Here is a 23,951-nt window from a genome sequence, read left to right as displayed (position 1 = left end):
TCTGTGCGCTACCATATGTAAATTTATTTATTTAAGTGGGATTTGCTTACTGTGTTAGGATTATGCATCTTATCTTCATGTTACAGTTGGTTTTTACAGGTCCTAGAGTAAATCTGCACAAATGAACCAACTTTAAGTGTACAAACTGTAATGAATCCTCTCTTCGTCATAAGACTTCATCAGAAAGTCTTATGACAAAAAGTGGATTCATTAAAGCTTGGTACACTTAAAGCTGCTTCATTGTTTGTGCAGTTTGATTCCAGGTTCCAGTTTTACAGTGGGGTTTGTTTTTTTTTTTTTTTTTTTATGTATTTTGCTGATTTTTATTGCCACAGGTTGCTTCATTAATTTTTGTTTTTAGTTTTTTTTTACAGTTCCAGCATAATGAATCTTTAGACAACTAGCTGTGTGTGTTGTTTGTGTGTGTGTATTTATGTATATGTGTATGCATGTTATTATTTATTTATTTATTTTTTTTGGTTGTCCTGCTTAGTAATTGTGCAAGTGTCCTATGATTGGTAAGGGTGTGCATTTTTCTGTTTGGTCACCTCTAGCATGGCTAGAAGGGAGGAGTGCTCCCAATCTGGAGAGCCAATTCTTTGGTAAAGTATGAAGTGTAACATTGTTTTGGGTTAAGTAACTGGGGGAGGGAGAAAACTGTATTACAATATTAAGTAAGTTACTGCAGCTAACAGACCTATGAACAATTTGTTCTGAGTTATTCTGAATAATGAAATTGATGACCTATGGAAGCAGTCAATGTGCGGGTGACTGTCCATCAGGTGGCCACTATTTGATTTTAACATTCAGGATTATTACGCCCTAAAGTAATTTTAAGGGGTGCTGTCATGCCCACTGTTGAATTCAGATTTCTCTGATTCAGACTGAATTTGAGTTTCCCTGCTGCAATTTTTATATGCAAGGGCTATATTCTGAGGATTTTCTTAATCCGTCTTTCTTCTTGTACATGTATTGAGATAGTACTAATTTGGCCTACATCAACAGTCTCCTGTCCCATGACAGACTGACAAGCACTGAATCCTTTGCTCATGATACAAAGTCCATAGAAATGAAGACCACGATTTTACTTTTAAAAATCTGCAACCCTTTGAGACAAAGGAAGAATTTCATAAATATGTGGATTTTTTTTTTCTGTCAGCAAGAATATTGTAGATGCCCATCATACCTTTTTGTACCAGTGTCCGCTATCATGTGACTTCTAACCATGCTATCTTTGTCTTCTATTCTACTAGTCTGACTGCTATCTCCCTTGGTTTTGGCCTGGTAAGCAGGTTGCAGTTGCTTATTTCTTACAAACGGGTGTAAGGCACATATACTTTACACAGTAGTAAGTCACCAGTTGCAATGGTTGGGGCTGTCTGATTTTAATATTTTAGTACATATCTAAATGGTCTTGGAACCAGACTGTGGTTTTATGTATTCTACTGAATGCCTCATTATGGTCACTATGTTGCAGTAGGGTTATAAATGCACACTATGGCCTGAAAAGGTGAAAATGAATATGAGCTGGAGAAATAAGGTTCCTTCACAGGACCTCACCTGGTCAGAGATTTGGGATGCATGGCTAGTCTTCAGCCCTACTGGTCATTAGCCTAGCACACACCTTCAAACCAGTGTTTTTGCCAAGTTTGGTAATGTAGTCACTGCTATTATAACTTTTTTAACTGTAGATATAAGTGGTGGCAGTCCCCCTTGCAAACATTACTAATGGAATGATCTATCAGTGTGTCTGTCCTAAGTTGTCAGTTTGCACCAAGACTCTGTTTTTTTAAAGCTATCTATACCTGTTTATTTTTCTACTTATTTGCCCAAATATGCTACACCATGCAGTATAATTCCCAAGCAACAGGTTACTCTTGCCTGCTCAAATAACGGTATCACTTACGAAAGGCCAACTGTTCCCGACAGTCAAAGGCTTTGGAATACTTTTTATCTGGTTACAAGACAGATCTTCCTGAAGTCCAGAGATATTCAGTAAGACCTGAGATCTTAAGACTATCAGAATATTAGTTTTTAGAGTATCCTTTTATTCCCAGTTGGAATGCTGCTTGCTGAGTACTTTACTTCCAGTTCTAGTAAGTATCAAAAAATCAGAAAGTTCTTGGTGAGGATGTGAAAGTTTACACTTTAACAACATTTATGAGATCTTTAAAGGCCAGTTCATAACAGGCCTGCATTTTGCTAACCATTATTTACTAATATGAGAAATTATAGTACCCCGTTTCGTATTTTTGTCTGAATAAGACTACTCCCAAAGATGTAATGGTATTTACATTACAGATACTTAGTCCTTTAGAAGTTTAAATGATTTTCTGTTTGGTTGGATCACTACAAAATCATTACAATAGAACTACGCTCCCAGCACCCTTTTGGTTTTTTTTCCCCTTCAAATTAATAAGATGAAACTTAAAACTGCAGTCTTGGTTAAGTTTTGCTATTTGGTACCCAGGTAGGTGGGCTAGTCAGAAGATCCTTTTCAGTCATAACCAGAAAATACAGACGCGAAAGCAAAAACATGAATAATTATACAACACACAACAAATGCAGAAAAGTTTAAGGGTCTTGGAACAAACATATGCTTGTTGTAGAACCTTATGCTTGTAAGAGTCTCTTGTACACGGGTTGCAGAGCTAATGCTGACAGTATAACTAAAGTTGTTGACAATATCTGCAGTACGTACCTGAATTCAGTTTTGTATTTCAACATTTCAGGAAATAAGGCAACATTTACAAATCCTGTTTTTTTCCCCATCAGGGACTAGCGCACTGGCTAATTCACTCACTTTTGGACTCCTCAAATATGCCTAACCAAAGCATTTTTTTCTTGTAATGACCTTTTTTACGACCTTTGCATATTCAGTATGGTTTAAAGTTTGCATCCTCTTCTGGACTGCTTTCAATATGATGAATCAAAATGGTTTTGCCAGGTAGTTATGAAACGCACATTATTACGCTGGCTAAGCCACATAAAAAAATCTATCTGAACCGCAGACACAAGGGTCAGTTTTCTTTAACACATTCATAGTGTCTGCTTTGAAGCTATCTACTGAAGCTTGTGCTTCCTTCCATGGTTAGATTACCTGTCTATCTCTAGTAGTTAACTGCCTTTACTTACTCTATTTCAAATGCACCCTTCCACTTAGTCAAAACCATTTCTGTTGAGAGGACCAATACCAATACCTGGCCTCTGTTAAAATTTCCTGGTCCTTGCACTTCTGTTATGCACCGCTTGTATAGTCTGACATCTTTCCAGGTGTAGCCATGTTTTAGGCATTCCTACTTTCAGATTATCCTGGAAGCTGGTAGTGTTCAGCACATTTATGTAGTGTTTTTAAACTCCTCCCAAATTTCTCTGCCAATATCTATTCTACAAGGGTTCCTGCCATATAACCACTCAGGTCGAACCCTGTCTAGGCTTGTGGCCCTTCTCTGATGGTAGATAGGCATGGTATTAACTGATCTCAATATTTACTGTACTCTTTTTTTTTTTTTCTTCTTTTTACCTCTTTATTAAAATCATCCCATTTTATGGCAATATGAGTTCACATGAAGTAATTAACAAACTGGCAGGCAGCGAGTGCAAACAGCAAACTAAAACCTGAACAAAAACAACCTAAACCCACTTCCTAATGATAAAAAGTGCCTGGATCCTGAACTTGTGTCATATGAAAGCCGTTTTATCCAAAACGGTGATAAAACTGACCCTACTTAACTCAACAGAACACCAATAATCACTACAGTGGTCCTTTCTCCCTTGACAATAATGTACAAGGCACCTTCTAAATATATACAAATTGCAGCTGACCCAACAGCCTACCTATCTAGAAATCTTACATGCTATTTAGTGGAAACAATTTTTCATTATTCCATTACACAAAGGTGGTAAACCCCAGACCTCATCAACTACAGGTGAGTTGTTATACTTCCCCATTTCTTAAAATCCTACAGAGATGTGCACGTAAGCAAATATTAACAAGTCCGACTAACAACGTACCTTCTCCTACCCAATATGGATTCATTCATGGACATAGTACAGGGAATGCATTACTGTCTTTCATATATTAACAAAAAAAAAATAATGAAGTATTACTTGCAGCATCCTTAACGACTATCAAATATTTTTGATATAGTATCCCATCCAATTTTCCTGAAAAGGCCAGATAAGCTTTCAGCTAATACTAATAAAAGAAAGGATGGCCGGTGCAAAAATGAAACTAGTAAATGAAATGAAAGCACCGAAGACTCAGCAGCAAGTGCCACAATTAGGGCTATAAGTAGTAAATAATCCAAACTCGGAGTATGTTCCAAAATGAACAGCAGCAGTTTAATGGAAAGATTTCCATTAAACTGCTGCTGTTCATTTTGGAACATACTCCGAGTTTGGATTATTATTTACTACTTGTAGCCCTAATTGTGGCACTTGCTGCTGAGTCTTCGGTGCTTTCATTTCATTTACTAGTTTCAGCTAATACTGTCGTATTCGTTACAATGATTTTAACAGCTATTTTAGTACTTGAGTATAAAGTGTCTGCTGGTGTTAACACATGGTCCACTTTTATAATCCATTACTGTGGGTATACCTCACTTGGGGATCAATTTTAGATCTACTGTTTGATATTTTCATAGATGGCATGCATAAATCTACACCAGATGAGAAACTAGTCCAGTAGACTGATGACTACTAATGTGGTCTGCCACCATTATAACCCAGCTCCGAAAATGAACTCAAAACTAAATTATCAACCCTAGAAAATTGGCTAACAGGTTCACAACAATTTCTAGTATTACTTCTAAATGCTAACAAAACTACATTTGCGGTCTTTATACAAAAGAAATCCAAAAATGAATGACTAGTTGCATCACAAAACACCTTTATTAAATGTGTAAATCATACAAAACTACCATGGCTCAAAACTGACAATAACTTTTACACAAACTGGATACTTTATCAAAAACACAAATCAAAATCTTGGTATTCTATACAAGGTAAAACTATACTCTACTAATGGCAGCTGTCTAAAAAGTGCCCAGTCCACTTTCCTGCCAATGGCAGCTGTCTAAAAAGTGCCCAGTCCACTTTCCTGCCTAGTTTCCTCTATGGGTACATCATCCTAACAAACATCCATCAACACCCTTTTTTGTTTTTTATTAAAAACTACAATACTTTTAAGAAAATAACCAAATGTCCAAAACTGAAATCGTAAGTCTCCATCATTTAAGAACATATGATGGCTGGAGCTACTAAGTATCCTAACCTTCTCTCAAAACCATCTGTAACCTCCTCCATAAACCTGATGCATGTTCATTTAACAAACCTGATGCACAACAGTCTATCCATAGGTTCATACTAGGCATTTATAAGCCTAGCCAGAGTATGTTTGGCTTTCGCCACCCATTTTAAATTAATTTTGCTATGCCCTTTTTCGAGGTTAGTATACTGTGCCTCTGTCTAACAGTGACACAGAAGTGATACCCAGGGTAAACCTACGATCTCCCATCCACTCATCAAGACTCCTCTTGAAGACCGTCAATGAGGGACTCTGCCGTACCTGGACTGGGATTTTATTCCAGAGTGAAGGGAGCATCTGGGTTATGAATCTGTCCCTAGAGCATGTCCTATTTATTTCAGTGCTGAGGTTCAAGTCTCTCGAGTGTGTAGCTCGATGGGATTTGGATTTTCTGAGGTGCAGCATGTCCCTTAATTCCGGGTTGGACATGGCCTTATACGTCAGGCACAGGTCACCTCTGAGCAGGTGGTATGCCACTGAGTAGAGCTGGAGTTTCTTTAACCGGGCAGCATATGGCATCTGTTTGAGCCCTTTGATCCTCTTGGTGAGGTACTTTTGGGGTCTTTCCAGTTGCTGCAGGTGTCTGGTAAGGTACATCCCAAAAGGGGCATTGTACTCGATTATGGGCCTGATGAGGGATGAGTAAAGAGGCACGATGACCTCCCCTAATCTAGATGTGAATCCCTTCATGATTAGGTGGACTATATAAAATGTTTTTCTAACCACTTTGGCCACGTGGTTGTCAAATGAGAGATTGCTATCAACTTGGGTCCCCAGGTCCCTAATTACTTCTTCTGTACTTAGTGGATTACCACCTATGTGGTAATTTGTGGGCACTTTGTTTTTGCCAAAGGGGATGACTATACACTTTTTGGCGTTTAGCTTGAGGCCATGGCTCTGGCACCAGTTGTCTGTTTCTATGAGGACCTTTTGGAGGATGCTTGTGTCAGTTGGAGAGTCTATTATGGCGCCCAGTTTGCAGTCATCTGCGAACTTGGTCAGCCACAGTCCTTCCGTGTTGGCCTGTACCTCTGAGAAATATATATACCAAACAAGAGAGGTCCCAGGACTGAGCCTTGTGGGACACCACTTGTAACTGGTTTGGAGTCTGACATGGCTCCAGCAATTCTAACCATGTGGGTTCTGTCCTTGAGCCAGTTTGCAACCCATCTAGTGACATAGGGGTTTATATTTAAGCTGGTGAGCTTATCTATAATGCCCGAGTGGGGTATTGTATCGAAGGCTTTTGCGAGGTCCAGACAGGCTGTGTGGACCACCTTCCCTTCGTCCATGGCCTTGGTGACTGTTTCAAAGAAGTCAACCAGGGTTAAGAGGCAGGATCTGCCCTTAACAAAGCCGAACTGGGTAGGATCCAGTGTCTGTAGGTCCCCAATATCTTTATTTATGAGGTCCATGATGATCCTTTCCATAGCTTTGCAGACCAAGCTAGTCAGGCTTATGGGGCGATAGTTTCCAGGGTCCGTTGAGGCACCACCTTTGTGGAGAGGGACCACTGTTGCTGTACGCCACTCTATGGGTACATATCCTGTAGTAAGGCTGAGATTCAACAGTAGTTTTATGTTTGGGTTTGGCTCTTCTTGGAGTTCATGTAGGACGCAGCCTGGGACACCGTCTGGTCCCATTGATGCTGTGTTTTTTGCTTTGGAGAGGGCGGCTCCCACCTGAGCATCTGAGATGTCAGGGGGGCAGCACTCTGCTGGGATAGATATTTGCCCTTTTGGTGGGGGTGGGAGAAGTTTGCGCTGAACCTGTCAGCTAGGATGTTGGCAATGTCTGTGGGTTCGGTGTATTTTTTGTCATTTTGGACTAATTCTGAGCATATCTGGGAATTCCCACCCAGGTTCCTAACATAACTAAAGAAAGCCTTGTGATTATCCTTAGTGTCCTGTGCAATTTTTCTCTCGAAGCTGGCCTTTGACGATTTGCCCTTAGTTTTTTGCTAATAGTGATCAGAGATGCCTTCCCTTTTTGGGATTTTGCTCTATCATGTAGTAGCTTCCTCCTTCTATTGTATAGTTTGTTTATGGCTGGGGTCCACCAGACAGGTTGTCTGCCTTTGGAGGATTGGGTCTTGGTTTTATTTGGGATTGCATGATCCATGCATTCCTGAAGGTGTCATAGAATGCATTTATAAAGGATTCTGTGGTCTGGGCCGTATTTTCCACAGGCCCGGGGGCTTTGAAGGATTCCACCTCTGTTTTGAGGAGTGTGAAATTTGCTTTAGAGAAGTTTTTCACTGTGGTTTTCTGGGCAGGGGGTGGGGTCGGGATGTGAATATCCAGTGAGATCAGTTTATGGTCTGATCTTACCAGTGAGGGATACACTTCTGGTCTGGAGCACAGAGTCCCCATGTTGGTGATGATCAGGTCCAGTATGTTTTCCCCTCTTGTGGGAGTGGTAACAAGTTGTTCCATAGCATTTGAGTTTATGAATTCTAGGAACCTTTGGGCAAGGGTGTTGGAGCTAGAGTAATGCTCCCAATCTATGTTTGGGTAGTTGAAGTCGCCCAATATAATGGTGTTTGGAGAGACCTTCATATTTTCCAGTGTTCTCAGGAAGGCCGAGTGGGGTTCCTGGGTTTGGGAGGGTGGTCTGTAGCAGGCTATAAACTGGAAGGCAGTTTTACCCACTGTTAGTTGCACATGGATAGTCTCTGATGCTTTGCCACCAACCTGGAGGTGTGGGTATCTTTGAATATCGATACTCCCCCTCCTTTTGTGGTTCGGTCCAAGTTTTGGGGCCGAAAATCATGGTATGAGGTATAACCTGGTAGTGCTGGGGTGCTCTCGGGAGTCCTGAACCAGGTTTCTGTTACTGCACAGATATCGATGTTCTCCATGCTAAGGAGAGTTTCGAGTGCGTACATCTTGAGGTTTAGACTTCGAGTAGCATTACTCTTAGTTTCTTATCCCTTGTGATACCTATGGAGGTGGGTTTGTCTTTTGAGCCTTGCCTAAAAAAGGCACTATGGGGGTAGCAAGAGCCTTTGCCAATATCCGAAAGCCCAGGGGTGACAGGTGCAAGCCGTCCCTAGCGAAGCATCGTGGCTTGTCGTGCATATCATCCCAAGCTGACAGGCATTGGATCCCCTTTGAATGACACCAATACTTAAGCCAATTTTTGAAATTGATCATCTTGTCTTCATATTGTGGCATCATTCTTGGTGAGGGTAAGATGCTACTCAAGGTCAGGGTCATACCAGCCTGGGCTACATGCTCAGAGAGCTCCTCTATGTCTCTTTACATGTAGTCCAGGGAGGTACGTCTCAGGTCATTCACACCAGCATGGACAATGACTGAGTCATATTTGTACTTGTCTTGGAGTGACCTGAGTGCTTGTGTTATGTGGCGGATCCTAGCGCCAGACAGGCTGCTCACCGTGACCTTCTCCTTGTTCAGCCTGGTGAGCGGGACGTCAGTGTGCCTGACGATAAGAGTCACCTATTACAAGTGTATCAGGTGTGTTGTTTAGCCTTAAGGGCTGTGACTGTTCGGCACACTGGCTTTGTGAGATGTGTTGCACGTGTTTAGTTTTGGGGTAGCGGTTGCTTGGGTGTCTGCTTTAGAGGTCTCTGCTGCTTAGGCAGATCTTTATTTAGAGCCTCCGAGTATGTTTTTGTGTGATTATGTGTTTGGTTTGCGTGATTGTGTTTGGTTTGCTGTCGTGGTAGGTCTATGTGAGACTAGAATTGTAGTGAGTGTGGTTTCCTTCTCCTCCTGACTGGTTATGCCAGTACTGAGTTGAGAGAGCTTAGCCTCCAGTTTGGCTATACGGTTGCATCTCTCACATGTGTTGGAATTTGCTGGGAGGAGGAGAGGGTTGTCTGTGTACACGAGGCAGTTGTAACATTGCCTCAGGATTCCCATATTCACCAGCTGGACTGGAGAGGAGATTGACAACTGACCTTTGGGCATGCTAGAATAATATTGGGAATTCCTTTATAATTGAAAACAAGGGCCAATGGGGAGCGAGGGTGTAGTGCTTTTAATTTTTAGTGCTGACTTATAATTGCTTTAGTGAGCAAGTGCCAGGTAACAAGTGCAATGTGTTACAGGTAACTTAAATGCAAAAATGACAAACAGTAACTTTCTTTCAAGCGAAGCAAGGAAATAAGTACAGTAAGCAATGCAGATATCACTAGGGATCCACAGAAGCGCTGAGAAGCCGTGTTTTAGGTGGAATTAGCGTTCCAGGGAAATAACAAGCATACAAACAAAGCTAGATTCAGCAGGCCTGGATCTAGTCTATGCTACAGCAAACGAGGTGTACCAATTTCAGTAAGATACAGTTCAAATATTCAGGCACTATAAACCTTTAACCAGAAATTTCCAGCTCAGAAGGGCAGAGTCCAGCCTCTCCTCCCACAAGAGTGCAGACCACGAACCTTCTTAATGTAAAATAACTAGCCTGAAGCCCAAGTGCTTAAACCAGAGCTAATACACTTTATAAGAATAACAGACACTGAGCTCTCAATCAGCAGTTCCCAACTTAGAAGGATGAAAGCTATCTAATCTGAATGCAAAACCTATTAACAATACAAAAGTCTTAAACATCTTGGAAACCTGTTCTCCATCCATGCTGCAGAAATACGGACTCCTCTACCAAACTATATTGGAAATGTAGTAAGCCCCATAGAATTTAATTTGATATACTACACTAAGCATTTTCATTTATTACTTCTGCAATACTTCTACTATCCAGTTCAAATGTACTGTGCAACTCCACACCACCTAATACATGAAATTATTCTGTCTCTTTGAAATCCTAGCCCAAGCCTTCATAATTTGCATATAGCCATTATCTCCCTTTGCCTACTCCTCTGCCAAAATGTCTCTAATTCAGTTTCTCTTCAGAATCCTTAATTTTTCTTCTCTGTCCAACACTGCCCAGTCCTAAATATTTTCAAAGTATGTTTCTCTCTCATTCTTAGCCTTTCCCCATGTTTTCCTGCCTGTGGTATCCTGAACCAAAGTAACACTTCTGCTTTTTCCTGAAGCAAAGAACGTTACATATTGCATCACTTATGTTAGGGCATTTTCCCTATAATACCCTGTTTCACTCAGTTTAATTCTTTATCTCTACATTCTGATTTCTGATGTCGGAGTGATTTTTCTGCAAAGATTAATATATTTACTGTAATCTGGTGATTCTCCATGGGCTTCCTCTGAAGAGGTACTTTTTACCCCGACAAATGTGCTGACAAGTTCATAATGATAATAAACAGGAAAGAAGATTACAAATATGAAGCACCAATATCCAAAGTCTAATGAAAAATTACCTGAACAAATTGCTTTAATGTTGGGACAGTGTGTTCAGGGGGCATCAAAAACAGAAATGTAGTAGGCAATTGGGTCTAAGTAACATAATCTGTAAGTAAGCAGTGAGGACAACGGGGTGCAAAGTCACGTATGAAACAAAATAGGACAGTTATAGCTTGTATATGCACTTCTCCTTGCGGTGAAAAATAATGTATGTATTTTATCCTTAGCATGATGGGAATAAGGATTTTTTTATATATTTAATGCTAGCTGGAGAACCTTCACTACAATAACACCAGACAGCAGAACCATCCTCAATGCATTACAAAGGGGGAAACTTCAAACAGATAGTAGTAAAGTCTATGGCAACTTTATTGGCCCTTAAGAGACAAGATCCCATTTTTTGGGGGGCTGCCATTTGGGAACATAAGATCAGGCTATCCTTCATGACCAACGTTATTACACAAACTACCCATTCAAGATCTCAACTCTCAAGTTCAGGATGCCACTTTTTTCAAAATAGGGTAGTGATTCCAAAAACCTCTAGCAAACAAGCTCAGTGTAGTAAAAACAATGATGAAATGCTAAAATGGTCATTATAGTAGCAGCAAGTCTTTGTGTGAAACAAATTACACAAATCAAAAATAAACTAATGTTCTTATTTCTTACCATTTGTCGAATTGAGAACAACAATGCAAATAAAAGCAAAAGGCAAAAAACTGAACAGGACCAGTGTCAGGAAGTGAAACAAAATATTTCTCTTGCAACAGCAAAGAAAAGAAAAATAATCAAGCCCCATATATCACCTGCTCAGAGATGCAATGTAGCCAAATGGAAGCTGTGGGAATCTAATACTGCTGCAGGTTCCAAGTCTTGCAGCACAAGCTTAAACCGATGCAGACAGTAAAACTAAATAAAAAGGCTGACAAGTGGGTGGAAAACGACAGTGAAAAAGTAGAGCTATTAAACTATAATTTTGCCCAATATTAATGATGAGCTCCCACATTCATTTTGTGATTGGTACTGCTAAGGATAATGCCTGTTCACGGAAAAAAGTCTTGAAAGAACTGAAAAAAAGGAACTGTTGGGGAAAAAACACCAGGAAAACAAAGAAGAAACTACACAAAAAAGAGTTGTACTCACCATAATGTTCCATGTGAGTTGTTCCATCTCACCTTCATTCTTCACTGCTAGGTTTGGCGCCGATCCTTGGCTCCGACACGGCCGTTTAGCAAAGCTCAGTTTACCAGTATCTCGAGACCCAGCCCCTAATCCCATGATGCACTGCTGGAATTACTTCAGATCTTGTTTGCTGCTTATACCCATATCCTAGTAAAAGAACTACTCTCCCTAGAGAGGAAGAAGCATAGAGAAACCAGGATGAAGCCAGTCTCCAGGTCAACTGTTAGCTAGGAGGGGGTTGGAGGAAGGGACGAGAGAATGAAGGCGAGATGGAATAACTCGCATGGAACGTTATGGTGAGTACATAACTTTATGTGAAGTTGTTCAATCTCACCGTTCGTTCTTCACTGATGGGTAGCATCCCTAGCAACCTAGATCCAGGGTGGCTCACGGGAGTACACTTTTCAGGACTGTAGAACCAAAAGAAGCCCTGTCCCTGGAGGCCTAATCCACTTTGTAATGAGTGATAAAAGTGTGAGGCTTAGGCCATGTGGCTGCAGCACAGATGTTGTCAAGGGGTAACTTGGCTTGAAAAGCTGAAGAGGTAGAGACTGCTCTGGTTGAATGAGCCTTCACCTTATGAAATAAAGGCATATTAGCAGATGAATAAGTGCAAGTGATACAATCCGACAGCCACTTAGACAGGGTTGTTTTAGCCACTGGTCTACCTTTTCTGGCTTCCAAGAAGGATACAAAAAGCTGGTCTGATTTTCTAATGTCTTTTGTTCTATCTAGATAATATCTAAGTTGTCTGTGAGCAACAAGTTTGTGCAGCACGTATTCTAATTTGTTGGTATGGTTGGGGAAAAAAATGGGCAACTCGACCTGATTGATGATAAACTCAGAACATACTTTAGGCAAAAAGGAAGGGTTTATCCTAAGGGATACTCTGTCAGCATGAAAAATATAGTGAGACATAATATTTAGTCCGTCAATACCTAGATGAAAATTGGATATAGCAGCTAACTGTACCCGGACAGTAGCAGCTGCTGCTCCTTCGTTAAAAATCTTAGTCAAGAATTCAAGAATAGATGACAATGCAGCTTGGTAAGGATCAATGTTCTGGTTTGAAGCCCAACTAGAAAATCTCTTCCACTTACTACAGTACAATTTTCTGGTTTAAGGTTTATGGGAAGCCAATAATTGACTTGTATCATAAGAAAGATTATGAAGCCTGGCTAAGAGGGGAACTGGAGCAGCCAAGCAGTTAGCTTCAATGACTGCAAGGAAGGGTGGAGGTCCCCTGACAGGTGTGTCAGAAGGTCTGGAACTGGGTCCAAGATCCATGGATCCTCCAAAAGGTAATGGTAAAGAAATGGGAACCAAATCTGCCGAGACCTGTGAGGGGCAGTAAGAATGACAGTCTGTCCCAGTGACTTTGCTTTCTGTAAAAATCTGGGTATCCAATGGAATTGGGGGAAATGCATAGAGAAGACCCGGGGGCCAATTGTGGACGAGTGCATCCCTCGGGGGATCCCCCGGAGGAGGTATCAAGGCAAAGTAGCTTCTGCATTTGGTGTTGATGTGACTGGCAAAAAGATCGCTGCAAGGCTGGCCCCATTTGTGGAAAATCCTGTCTGCAATCTTTTGTTTGAGGGACCACTCATGGGGCAACAAAATTGCCCTGCTCAGCTTGTCCGCTATCACGTTGGATCTCGGGATGTGCATTGCTAATAGAAAGTGCTGGGATGACACAGCCCACTGCCATACTCTGCGGGCTTCTCGGCAAAGGGGGTAAGATTTGGTCCTGTCCTGTTTGTTCAAGTACCAGACCAGTGACATGTTGTCTGTCTGCATTGCAATTGTCCCTAGAGGAAGAGAGTCCTGAAAGTACTGCAATGCCAGAAGTACTGCTCTAATCTCCAGAACACTGATATGCAGATGTGACTCTTGATCCGTCCATGTGCCTCGGGCAGTCTTTCCCTGAAAATGCCCCCCCACTATCAGGGAAGCGTCCGTGGTCACAGTGGCTACTGGGTGTGGCAGTACAAAGGGGTGTCCTATTGTGACATGAAGAGACTTCAACCACCACTGAAGATCCCTCTGACAAGAATTTGTAATCAGAATTGTATGGTTCATTGGCAATTCCTGGTAAGACCATTGGCTGAACAGAAGCCATTGAAGAATCCGCATATGCATCCTTGCTACTGAAATGGCTAAGATTGCTGCCACCATCAAATCTAGTACTTTCAAGACCTTTGCGGCTGGAGCTCTGTTCTTTGACACCAACAAAGAGATGTGCTGTCGAAGGAGTGAGACCCTTTCGACTGTAAGACGTACAGTGGTGGTTGAAGAATCTAACTCTGCTCCTATAAAGATGATGGCGACAAGGCAGACATTTCGAAGTTGACCGTGATGCCTAAGTGGTTGCAGAGTGTCAGAGTGGATTCTGTTGCCATCAGTTGATGCCTGGTGGTGGCGGTAAGGAGCCAATCGTCTAGGTACGGAAAAACCTGGAATCCTAAACGCCTCAGGTGAGCCGAGACCACTGCCATACATTTGGTAAACACTCTGGGGGCTGTAGTGAGACCAAAGGGCAGGGCTCGAAACTGATGGTGATTGTCTCCCAGCCGGAAAAGCAGGTAATCTCTGGATGGTCTGGCCATTTTTATGTGGTAGTACGCATCCTTGAGATCGATCGAGCACATCCAATTGTCTTTCCCTAAAAAGGGAAGCATGGACTGAAGCGTGGCCATTCGGAACTTCTCTTTCTTCATAAATTGGTTGAGTCTGCTGAGGTCCAAAATGGGTCTCCAGTCCCCCGTTTTCTTTGGAACCAAAAAGAATCTTGAGTAAGTTCCGAATCCTGTTTGGTCAGCTGGGACTGGCTGGATGACTTTTTTTTTTTTTCTTCTAGCAACTTGTTGACCTCTGTAGTTGCCTGTTCCCTGTAACTGGGTGGAACGTCCGTGATTCTCCTGACGGAAAGGGGAGGAGAGGAGAACGGTATGAAATACCCTCTGGAAATGATGCTTTGTACCCAGCTGTCGTTTGTCTAGCCAGGCTTCCAGATACAAAGATAAGCGACCCCCGACTGCCTCCAGAGCAGGACAGTCGGGCCTCCTCTCAGGAGCGCTGGTAGGGCTGACCAGAGAAACTATCTCTGTCACCCTGGTGTTGCGGACCCCCTCTGCCACAAGGGCGGCGTCTTCCATTATTACCTCCTCCTCTGCCCCTGGAGGGGGGTTCTCCATGTGTGTCCTGAAGGCTCCTTGGGATTTTCGGAACCACATCTTTCCTCCCTTTTGGCCTCTGGGGTAAGGCCGATTTTAGGGGTAGAAAAATGGACACCGGCAGACAGTCTTTCACACCTGGTCAATGTTTCCTTTACCTCAGGCCCACACAAGGATGAGCCATCAAACAGGGTATTTATGAATGAAGACTTGAAGGGCTCCGCGAAGGAACAGAGGCACATCCAGGCATACCTAAGAAGAGAAATCCCTGAACCTGCAGCTCTACTCGAACCATCTGCTGCATATGATATGAGACACATGGATGAGTTCACAATGGAATTGAGGGTAGCAAGCTGGGCAGAACCTTTGTCAGAGATGCCTGCAGCTACAGCACCCTGAAGAGCATCTTCCAACTCCTTATGAAGATCTCTTTGCAGTCTGGTGAAATGGGTCAGATAGTTCAATGAAGAGTGGAAAGTCGCAGAACTGAACATGCGTTTCCCATATCTATCCATGATCCTAGAATCTCTGTTAGGAGGATGGATAGACGCAGAAGTCTGACAATTCCTCCTTGGTGGCTGCCGCCACCACCATGGCATCAACAGGGACTCCCTTAGACAAGAAGGTTTTATCTGCTGGGGCAGAGAAACTTATTAGGCCTCCGAGGGACAGGCTCCATGGACTCCAGTGACTCCCATGCCCTACGAGAGATCAATTGCATAAGCTCATCGCAGGGTGGAGACACCCAGGAGGTGGAAGGTTGAGACCCAAAAGCCTTCAGAAGAACCGACTCGTCCTCAGTAGGGGTTTTGGACTGCCAATCACCGTTCTGCCTAAGGATGTCAAGGATCTCCACAAAGGAGATGTTCTCAGAGGGGGATCGAGGGGACCCTTCTGACTCATCCAAGTCAGTGTCAGATGTCAATGACTCCTGTGGGGAGTCCACGTGCCTCCTCTTGCACACTCTCTTTCTGGGGACTTCCTCAGTGGGAGCTTCTGGGGAAGTCTCAGAAGAGCAGGGGGCAACCAGTGGGGCTACCTGAGGCTCTGGGTCTCTACGTTTGGGGTGGCTGATGGAAGCAGACACAGGCACTTTAGGGGAAAAAAAGGCCAGATCTGGCGATGAGGAAGTCTTGACAATACTCGCCTCATAGCTTCAAAGTCATCGAGACAATACTCGCCTCATAGCTTCAAAGGCATCACGGCTCCGATGACAAGGATTCAACGGACCCGAAGGAACCGTGATTCCCTCCCGCACCGATGCTGAGCCCAAGGTAGTAGCTGAGCTCACCCGTGCCAAGGCCCTGAGAGGAAGAGTCTGCACCGACAGGTCACTGCGACTATCCTCCCCGGACCTGACTGGAGAGTGTCTGCTCCTAGAGTCCCCAGTTGGTGCCAAGGACGTCCAAGTACATGGAGTCGATGACACTGGAACAGGTGTCTGCTCCGAGGGTTCTACAACGATCAGGTCGGCCTCCTCTGGCTCCGAAAAACCGGTACGGCTCTGAGGAGGAGCAGTTAATTCCGGGGTAGTGGTCTTCGGTTCCGAAGACTGGGTTGGAACCGACAGCAATTTAGCTAGGCCTGGTGTCTTTAAGAGCTTCTGTACCAGTCGGTCCATGTCCAAATCCGAAAGGCTAACACAGGACCCGGAGGAATGCACCGATGTTGCCGACTGGAGTAATGGAGAAGGAGTTTCGGAGACAAGTTCCAAGGCATTGTCTCGGATTCGAAAGGAAAAGACTGTCTGCTCCGAAGGCTGTGGAGCAAAAGTCACAGCAAGTTCCACTTTTAGACATTTTTCACTTGGAGTCTGAGGAGGATTTAGAGAACTTTGACTCGCTGGTTCCATCCTGGTCAGTCAAAGCTTCCACAAAAGCGTGCTTAAGAAGACCTTGATCCATGAGCTTTCTCTTCCTCTCAGCAAGCACCCTAGTGGAAAAGTAGTGGCAGATATACTGCAGGACTCCTGAAGGTGCACCGACAATAGAACCATTGAACATGTCTGTCTGTGACCGACATCTTCTGTCCGCAGTCTGGACATTTTTTGAAACCAGACTTTGGATGTCTATCTTTATCTTCCAACATAATTTTATCAACAGCAAATTCTATCAAAACTGTACACAACTATAAACAACTAAGCAACTATTTTATAAAAGCACGCACAATATCAAACAATGCCCAAGAGGCCACACTAAATATATATATATATATATATATATATATATATATATATATATATATATATATGTATATATATATATATATATATATATATATATGTGTGTGTATATATATATATATATATATATATATATATGTGTGTATATATATATATATATATATATATATGTATATATATATAGAAAAATTGCAGTTTAGAATAAAAAAATCATATGTTGTTCTGTAACATTCATTGATATGATATCTGTGCATATTATATGCATTTAATATATAATATAATATTATCAGGGTTCAATTATGAAGACACACGTGTATACATATGCATACACACATGCACATGAGCACACACACACATGTATGGTGATGTATGTGGTAATGTTTTGGTGTCCTAATTTTAGGATTAATATAATACAATGACAAGATGTGTATGTGTGTTTACATATATACCTTTTCTATATATTATTTTTATACATTATTTTGGGAGATCTATATTGTTACATATAGTGTATCTAGAAGATTTGTATGTTTTGGACATCATTTATATAATGAATATTACAGAACAACATATGTTTTTTTATTCTAAACTGCAATTTTTCATCTTAAACTGTATTAGCGAAATATCGCTTTAAAAGAGAGAGAAGTGTGAATTTGAAAGCACGCATATATGCGTGATGTGCTCATGCTGCCGTATCACACTGATGACGCTCAGTTAGAGCGAAACCGGTCTGTGGGGCAGACTGTTTTTTTGGCTTAATAAAGCCTTTACTTCCAAAACGGCCGATTTATTGTTTTTCTTATTTGAGTGCTGGACATGTTTGGTGTGTTGTATTTTGTCTCGGGCACTGTGAAGTTTACGAGCACGGATGGTTTGGAACTTTTGAATATTTTGTTGTCCTGTGCTGTTTCTTCGACCACAAACCTATACGTGTAATCTGGCGTTGGGGTATTCGGCTTATGGTTTTGGAGGTGTACAGTTGCAACTAGGATGGCAGCAGGGCGTGATTTCAAAACTTTTTTGCAACATCTTACAGAAGATAAAGATGATGTTTCGATGTTTACTTTACCAGAAGCGGGTGAGAGTAACACTCGTTCTAATTCTGGCATGGAGTCTGATACAGGAATTATGATGCAGTTTAGAAGGCTATGTGATTTGACAAAGAAGGTACGCTCTATGGTGTGGCATAATAAGCTGTTAAAAGCTTATTTGAAAGCTGAGATTGTACCGAGAGGTTTGCGAGTGCGTCTGGAGCCTGGTTTGGGTAAGGATGATTCTCAGTTTGTTAAAAAGTGGCGTGACACACAGTTGACGGCCTCAAACATGTTTATGGCATTGCTTATTGAATACTATGAGAAGCAACTTTCCATTTTGTTTGCTGAACTTAATGAATGTCAGGAGAATGTCTTGCGGTTTGAATCTATGCCAGAATATAACAACTTACATAAGAAATTCATGGAGGACATTGACAAACATGAGGCTGAATTAAGTGCACGCAAAATGAAAAAGTTTCATAGAGACATAAATGACTTCAAGAATGATAAGGTGTTCAACTGGAAAAGGGAAAGAAAGGAAGTGCATTTTGGGACTGAGAAACAAACTAGGCCTAAACGCAAAAGGGTGCGGTCGATTTTAAAACACACTACTGCAAGCACCTCGGATGGGTCTTCATGCTATTCAAATACTGATACTGAGGTAGAATCAGAGCCTACAACAATGGGTTCGCCAGAATTACCTTTTTCTAAGAAATCCAAAACCCCTTTAGGAGGGGGGGCCGGAAACATAAGAACTCATATGGACATTTAGGTCTAATGGAGGGGGTTAGCCCCACAGTACCGGTTTCTGCTCTATCCTCTGATAACAATGATATTTATGATAGCAATAATATTGTGGTTAATTTAACTAACTACCAGTTCAGTTATTCTGAATTAAAATTGCTACATAAAGGATTAAACTTTGTGCCTTCTTTTTATTTATCACAATATGACATTGTCTGTGATGTTAAGAATTTTAGTAGGTTGCTTAATCTGAAATGTTATTTTGCTAACCAAACAGCTAAAATGACATCTGTATCTAAAAGTGATTTTACTTTTAAAAAATCTGATTTTGCACCAATATACAACAGCAATGTTAAAGTTTTTGAACAAATGGTGCTAAAGGATTTACAAACTAGGCAAACTGAAATTTTCAGAAATGTTAATTATAATATATCCAGAGAAGAAAAGCTGGCTCTGGATAGATTAAAGCAAAATTCACAGATAGTAATCACTAAAGCGGACAAGGGAGGTGCAGTGGTGATATGGGATAAGAATAAATATGATGCTGAAGCCACAATACAGTTGAGTGATTCTTATTTCTATAGCCATTTGTGTGCTGATCCTACATCAGAATTTAAAAGTATTGTTGATACATTTTTACAACAGGCAGTATGTGAGAATTGGATTAGCTCAGAGTTGGTTAAACAATTACAGGTTGAGTGTCCTACATTCCAGTACTATTACATTCTGCCTAAAATACATAAAAAACTGTGTGATCCTCCAGGTAGGCCCATAGTTTCAGGTCGAGGTTCCTTGACAGAACCATTATCTGAGTACCTGGAAAGCAAACTAAAACCTCTTTTAGTGCAGGTGAGGGCTAGGATAAGAGATACCAAGCAGTTCCTGAACTTGATGGAAGATTTACAATTATCCTTTGATAGTAAACTAGGGACTTTAGATGTCCAATCTCTGTATACCAGTATTCCGCACTCAGGTGGTATTGAGGCGGTAGAATTTTGGATACAGAGATCAGGACTATATACCATGGATGAAAAGAATTTCTTGGTTTCTTTACTTAAACTAGTCCTTGAGCACAATGCTTTCAAATTCAATAACGAATGGTATCTACAGGTAAGGGGGACAGCTATGGGGGCTACTTTTGCCCCTATATATGCGGACCTATTTATGGGCTACCTGGAGGAATTATTCATTTACAACACTCAGTTTCCTTTCTCTGAACAGCTTGTCATGTGGAGACGGTTCCTAGATGATTGTTGGGTTGTATGGTGTGGCAGCACAGAGGGTTGGTTGAAATTTAAAGAATATTTAAATTCCAATAATTTTGGTATTAAGTTTGTTGGGAAGCTAGAGTTATTTACAATAGACTTTTTGGATGTAAGTATCACTAAGACAATTGATGGTACTATTATTACTTCCCTATATAGGAAACCCTTCTCAAAAAATTCTTTATTATATGCTACTAGCTGCCACCCTCCCCATACTATTAGGAACATACCCAAGGCACAATTCAGGAGAATAAAGACTATTTGTTCTGATGTAATTGATTATAACACAATGGCAAAAGATTTATCTCTTAGATTTAAAAATAGGGGTTACAAAACTGGAAATATTAAGGAGGCTTTTGATGTTAACAGAAACCTGGGAAGGGATTTGCTTTTGAAGGATAGTGTAGATGTACCAAAGCAGATATTGAAGGGTGAAAACATTCGGTTTATCACTACTTATGCTACTAATACCTATTTAATTAAACAGGTTATTGATAAATATTGGTTTATTCTACACAATGACCCATTATTACATACAATTTTGGGCAATCAGTGCCATTTTGGATTTAGGAGAGGTAAAAATTTAGGTGAATATTTATCTCACTATAAAAAGAGTAAAGCCACCAACTTATTAGATTCTTCTAGGAAGGGTAGCACTTTTTGTGGACACTGCAAATATTGCAATTTAATGTCAAAGACTGTAACTTTTACTTCAGCCAACACTAGTAAGGTTTACGACATTAGATGCTTTATCACATGTAGTACATCATGGGTGGTATATATGGCTTTGTGTAGATGTGGTTCTTTTTACATTGGACAAACTTCGTGCCATCTAAAACAAAGGATTGCCACCCATCTTAGTGATATAAAATGTAAGAGGATGAGAAGTGCATTGTATAAGCACATTCTAAATCATCCTACAGCTCATTTTGTTTTTGTTGGTATAGATAAAGTAAATGATATGATTAAAGGGGATGTACTCAAACATAAAATACTAACTAATAAAGAACGTAGATGGATAGTAAACTTAGGGGCTTTATTTAAGCCAGGTTTGAATGACCACTGGTAAATGTTCCATCTCTAGTTAGGTAATTTAGATTATTGTTTGTTTTTTGCATCTCTACTTTTGTATTTTTGTATTTTTGCATTTTGCGTGTTGACATGTACATACACATCTTTTTGTATTTTTGTACATTTGTATGTTTGTGTGGGGGTATGTTAAAATGCATGTGTGTGTGTGTATATATATTTTTATGTATGTGTATATATATTTTTATGTATATGTATATACATTTGCCCACCTGTGTACAAGTGCGGGTGTGTGTTTGCAGCTGTTATTGTTTATGTATACATTTTTCTTTATATATGTATGTGTGTTTTTGTAATATTGATATGATATCTGTGCATATTATATGCATTTAATATATAATATAATATTATCAGGGTTCAATTATGAAGACACACGTGTATATATATGCATACACACATGCACATGAGCACACACACACATATATGGTGATGTATGTGGTAATGTTTTGGTGTCCTAATTTTAGGATTAATATAATATAATGACAAGATGTGTATGTGTGTTTATATATATACCTTTTCTATATATTATTTTTATACATTATTTTGGGAGATCTATATTGTTACATATAGTGTATCTAAAAAATTTGTATGTTTTGGACATCATTTATATAATGAATATCACAGAACAACATATGATTTTTTTATTCTAAACTGCAATTTTTCATCTTAAACTGTATTAGTGAAATATCTCTTTAAAAGAGAGAGAAGTGTGAATTTGAAAGCACGCATATATGCGTGATGTGCTTATGCTGCCGTATCACACTGATGACGCTCAGTTAGAGCGAAACCGGTCTGTGGGGCAGACTGTTTTTTGGCTTAATAAAGCCTTTACTTCCAAAACGGCCGATTTATTGTTTTTCTTATTTGAGTGCTGGACATGTTTGGTGTGTTATATATATATATATATATATATATATATATATATATATATATATATATATATATATATATATATATATATATATATATATATATGTATATGTATATATATATGTGTGTATATATATATATATATATATATATATATATATATATGTATATGTGTATATATATATATATATATATATATATATATATATATATATATATATATAATATATATATATATATATATATAATATAGAGAGAGAGAAAAAACAGGAAACTAACTGTAAATTTAGCTGTTAATACCTAACTACAGAACTACGCTAACACTAACTACACTACTAAAGGCCAAAGCCAACACTAGCAAAGAACGGCCACGAAAAATAAAAGAGAGAGTAATAAGGGAAATACTAAGCAAAAGTCTAAATATGATTATATACGAAAATTTTTAGAAAAACTTGCTAATTTGTTGAATAAAGTCTCAAGCAGAGCTGGAAACCAAGAGATCAGTGCCGCGGCAAACTAGATCTGGGTTAATTCCAGAAGTGCATCATGGGATAAGGGGCTGGGTCTCGAGCTACTGGTAAACTTTGAGCTTTGCTAAACGGCCGTGTCAGAGCTGAGGATCAGCTCCGAACCCATCAGTGAAGAATGAACAGCGAGACTGAACAACTTCACATTGAGTGTTTTATAGAATTTGTATTAAAGCGCTTCAACTTATGGGGGGAGTCAGACCAATAGCTTTTTCTTAAAACAAATCACCGTATAAGTGTGAAGTTTCTGATGACTAGAAAAAGGCAGAAGTTTTCCTTTCATAGGACATGGAACAATGATCAACCTGCTGATTTGACCCTGGCTGTACAGGGAGCAGTTAAGGAAATTTTGTTAATGGAGAAAATCTTTTTCTTCCCTACCTGCTGACCATCACCCCTTTGAATGATTACAGCAGTGATATCCTGGACACTGTTTCACGTGACTGCCAACTACAGCAAGCAGTCATCCAAACAGGCATGAAGGCCACTTGTGCTGCGTCCATCCATGAAACATTTGATCTGCCAAGGACAGACAGTTATCACTATCAGTCCTCAACCTGCCTCAACCCCATTAATTGCCACTTTTCTTAGCCTGTCAGTGTTCTTCCCACAAAGTCGTTATTAACACAAGTAGCCAGGGTGTTTCTTTTGAGCCTGATGTGAACAACTGCATCACTATGTAGGCCTGCTGTACTTTCCCTGTGTGTATCCAGTGAAGGTCATGATTACTGACGTCAAGGCCACTTCCTCTGGTCTAAGGCTCTTCACCATTGTCCAAGCCAGCATATGACGGGTACACCCTGCAACACCCTCCCCCCACAATGGATGACTGGGAATAAGCCACTGACGACTTCTCCTCTGCTCATCTCTTCCTGAGCTGATAATCCAACTCTGGCTGTCTGGTTACTAGTTGAGGCTTTATTACTCCACAACTATGCTGCTGATAGAGAAAACTGTCCATCTGGAAGCCAGTGGTGCGTATGAAGACGCATGGATTCCAGACAAATTTAATAATTTCTTCTGTTCAGGTCTTAAAAAAGAAGTACCTACTTAAAGCTTTGCTCATGATCTAGTAGACCATATCAACACTGTACAGCACAACAGGTTAGTGAGCAAACTAGCGATTTTTTTTTTTTTTTTTTTTTTTCTGGATGTCCTAAGGTTACATCACAGGTATATTGCTGCCTACACTGGTTCAGAGATATTTGGGGATGAATATTACAGAAACTGTGGTGGATGACTGCATCAGACTTTTAAAGAAAGAATAATGTCAAAGACCATAGCATAAATCAAAACTGCTA

General features: G+C 40.5%; 1 protein-coding gene across 5 annotated transcripts in view; it reads left to right on the top strand.

Moving 5' to 3' along the window:
• Positions 1–23,951, top strand: part of LOC122813996 (clathrin heavy chain 1-like) — a 139,110-nt gene that overhangs the window by 112,872 nt on the left and 2,287 nt on the right. The gene's annotated exons all lie outside the window — the stretch shown is intronic.

Source organism: Protopterus annectens, chromosome 10.part0 (assembly GCF_019279795.1).
Source record: "Protopterus annectens isolate FY-2018-M chromosome 10.part0, PAN1.0, whole genome shotgun sequence".
In the NCBI taxonomy this organism is placed as follows: Eukaryota; Metazoa; Chordata; order Ceratodontiformes; family Protopteridae; genus Protopterus; species Protopterus annectens.
The sequence above is the reverse complement of the archived record's forward strand: the minus strand, read 5'-3'. Positions and strand labels throughout refer to the sequence as shown.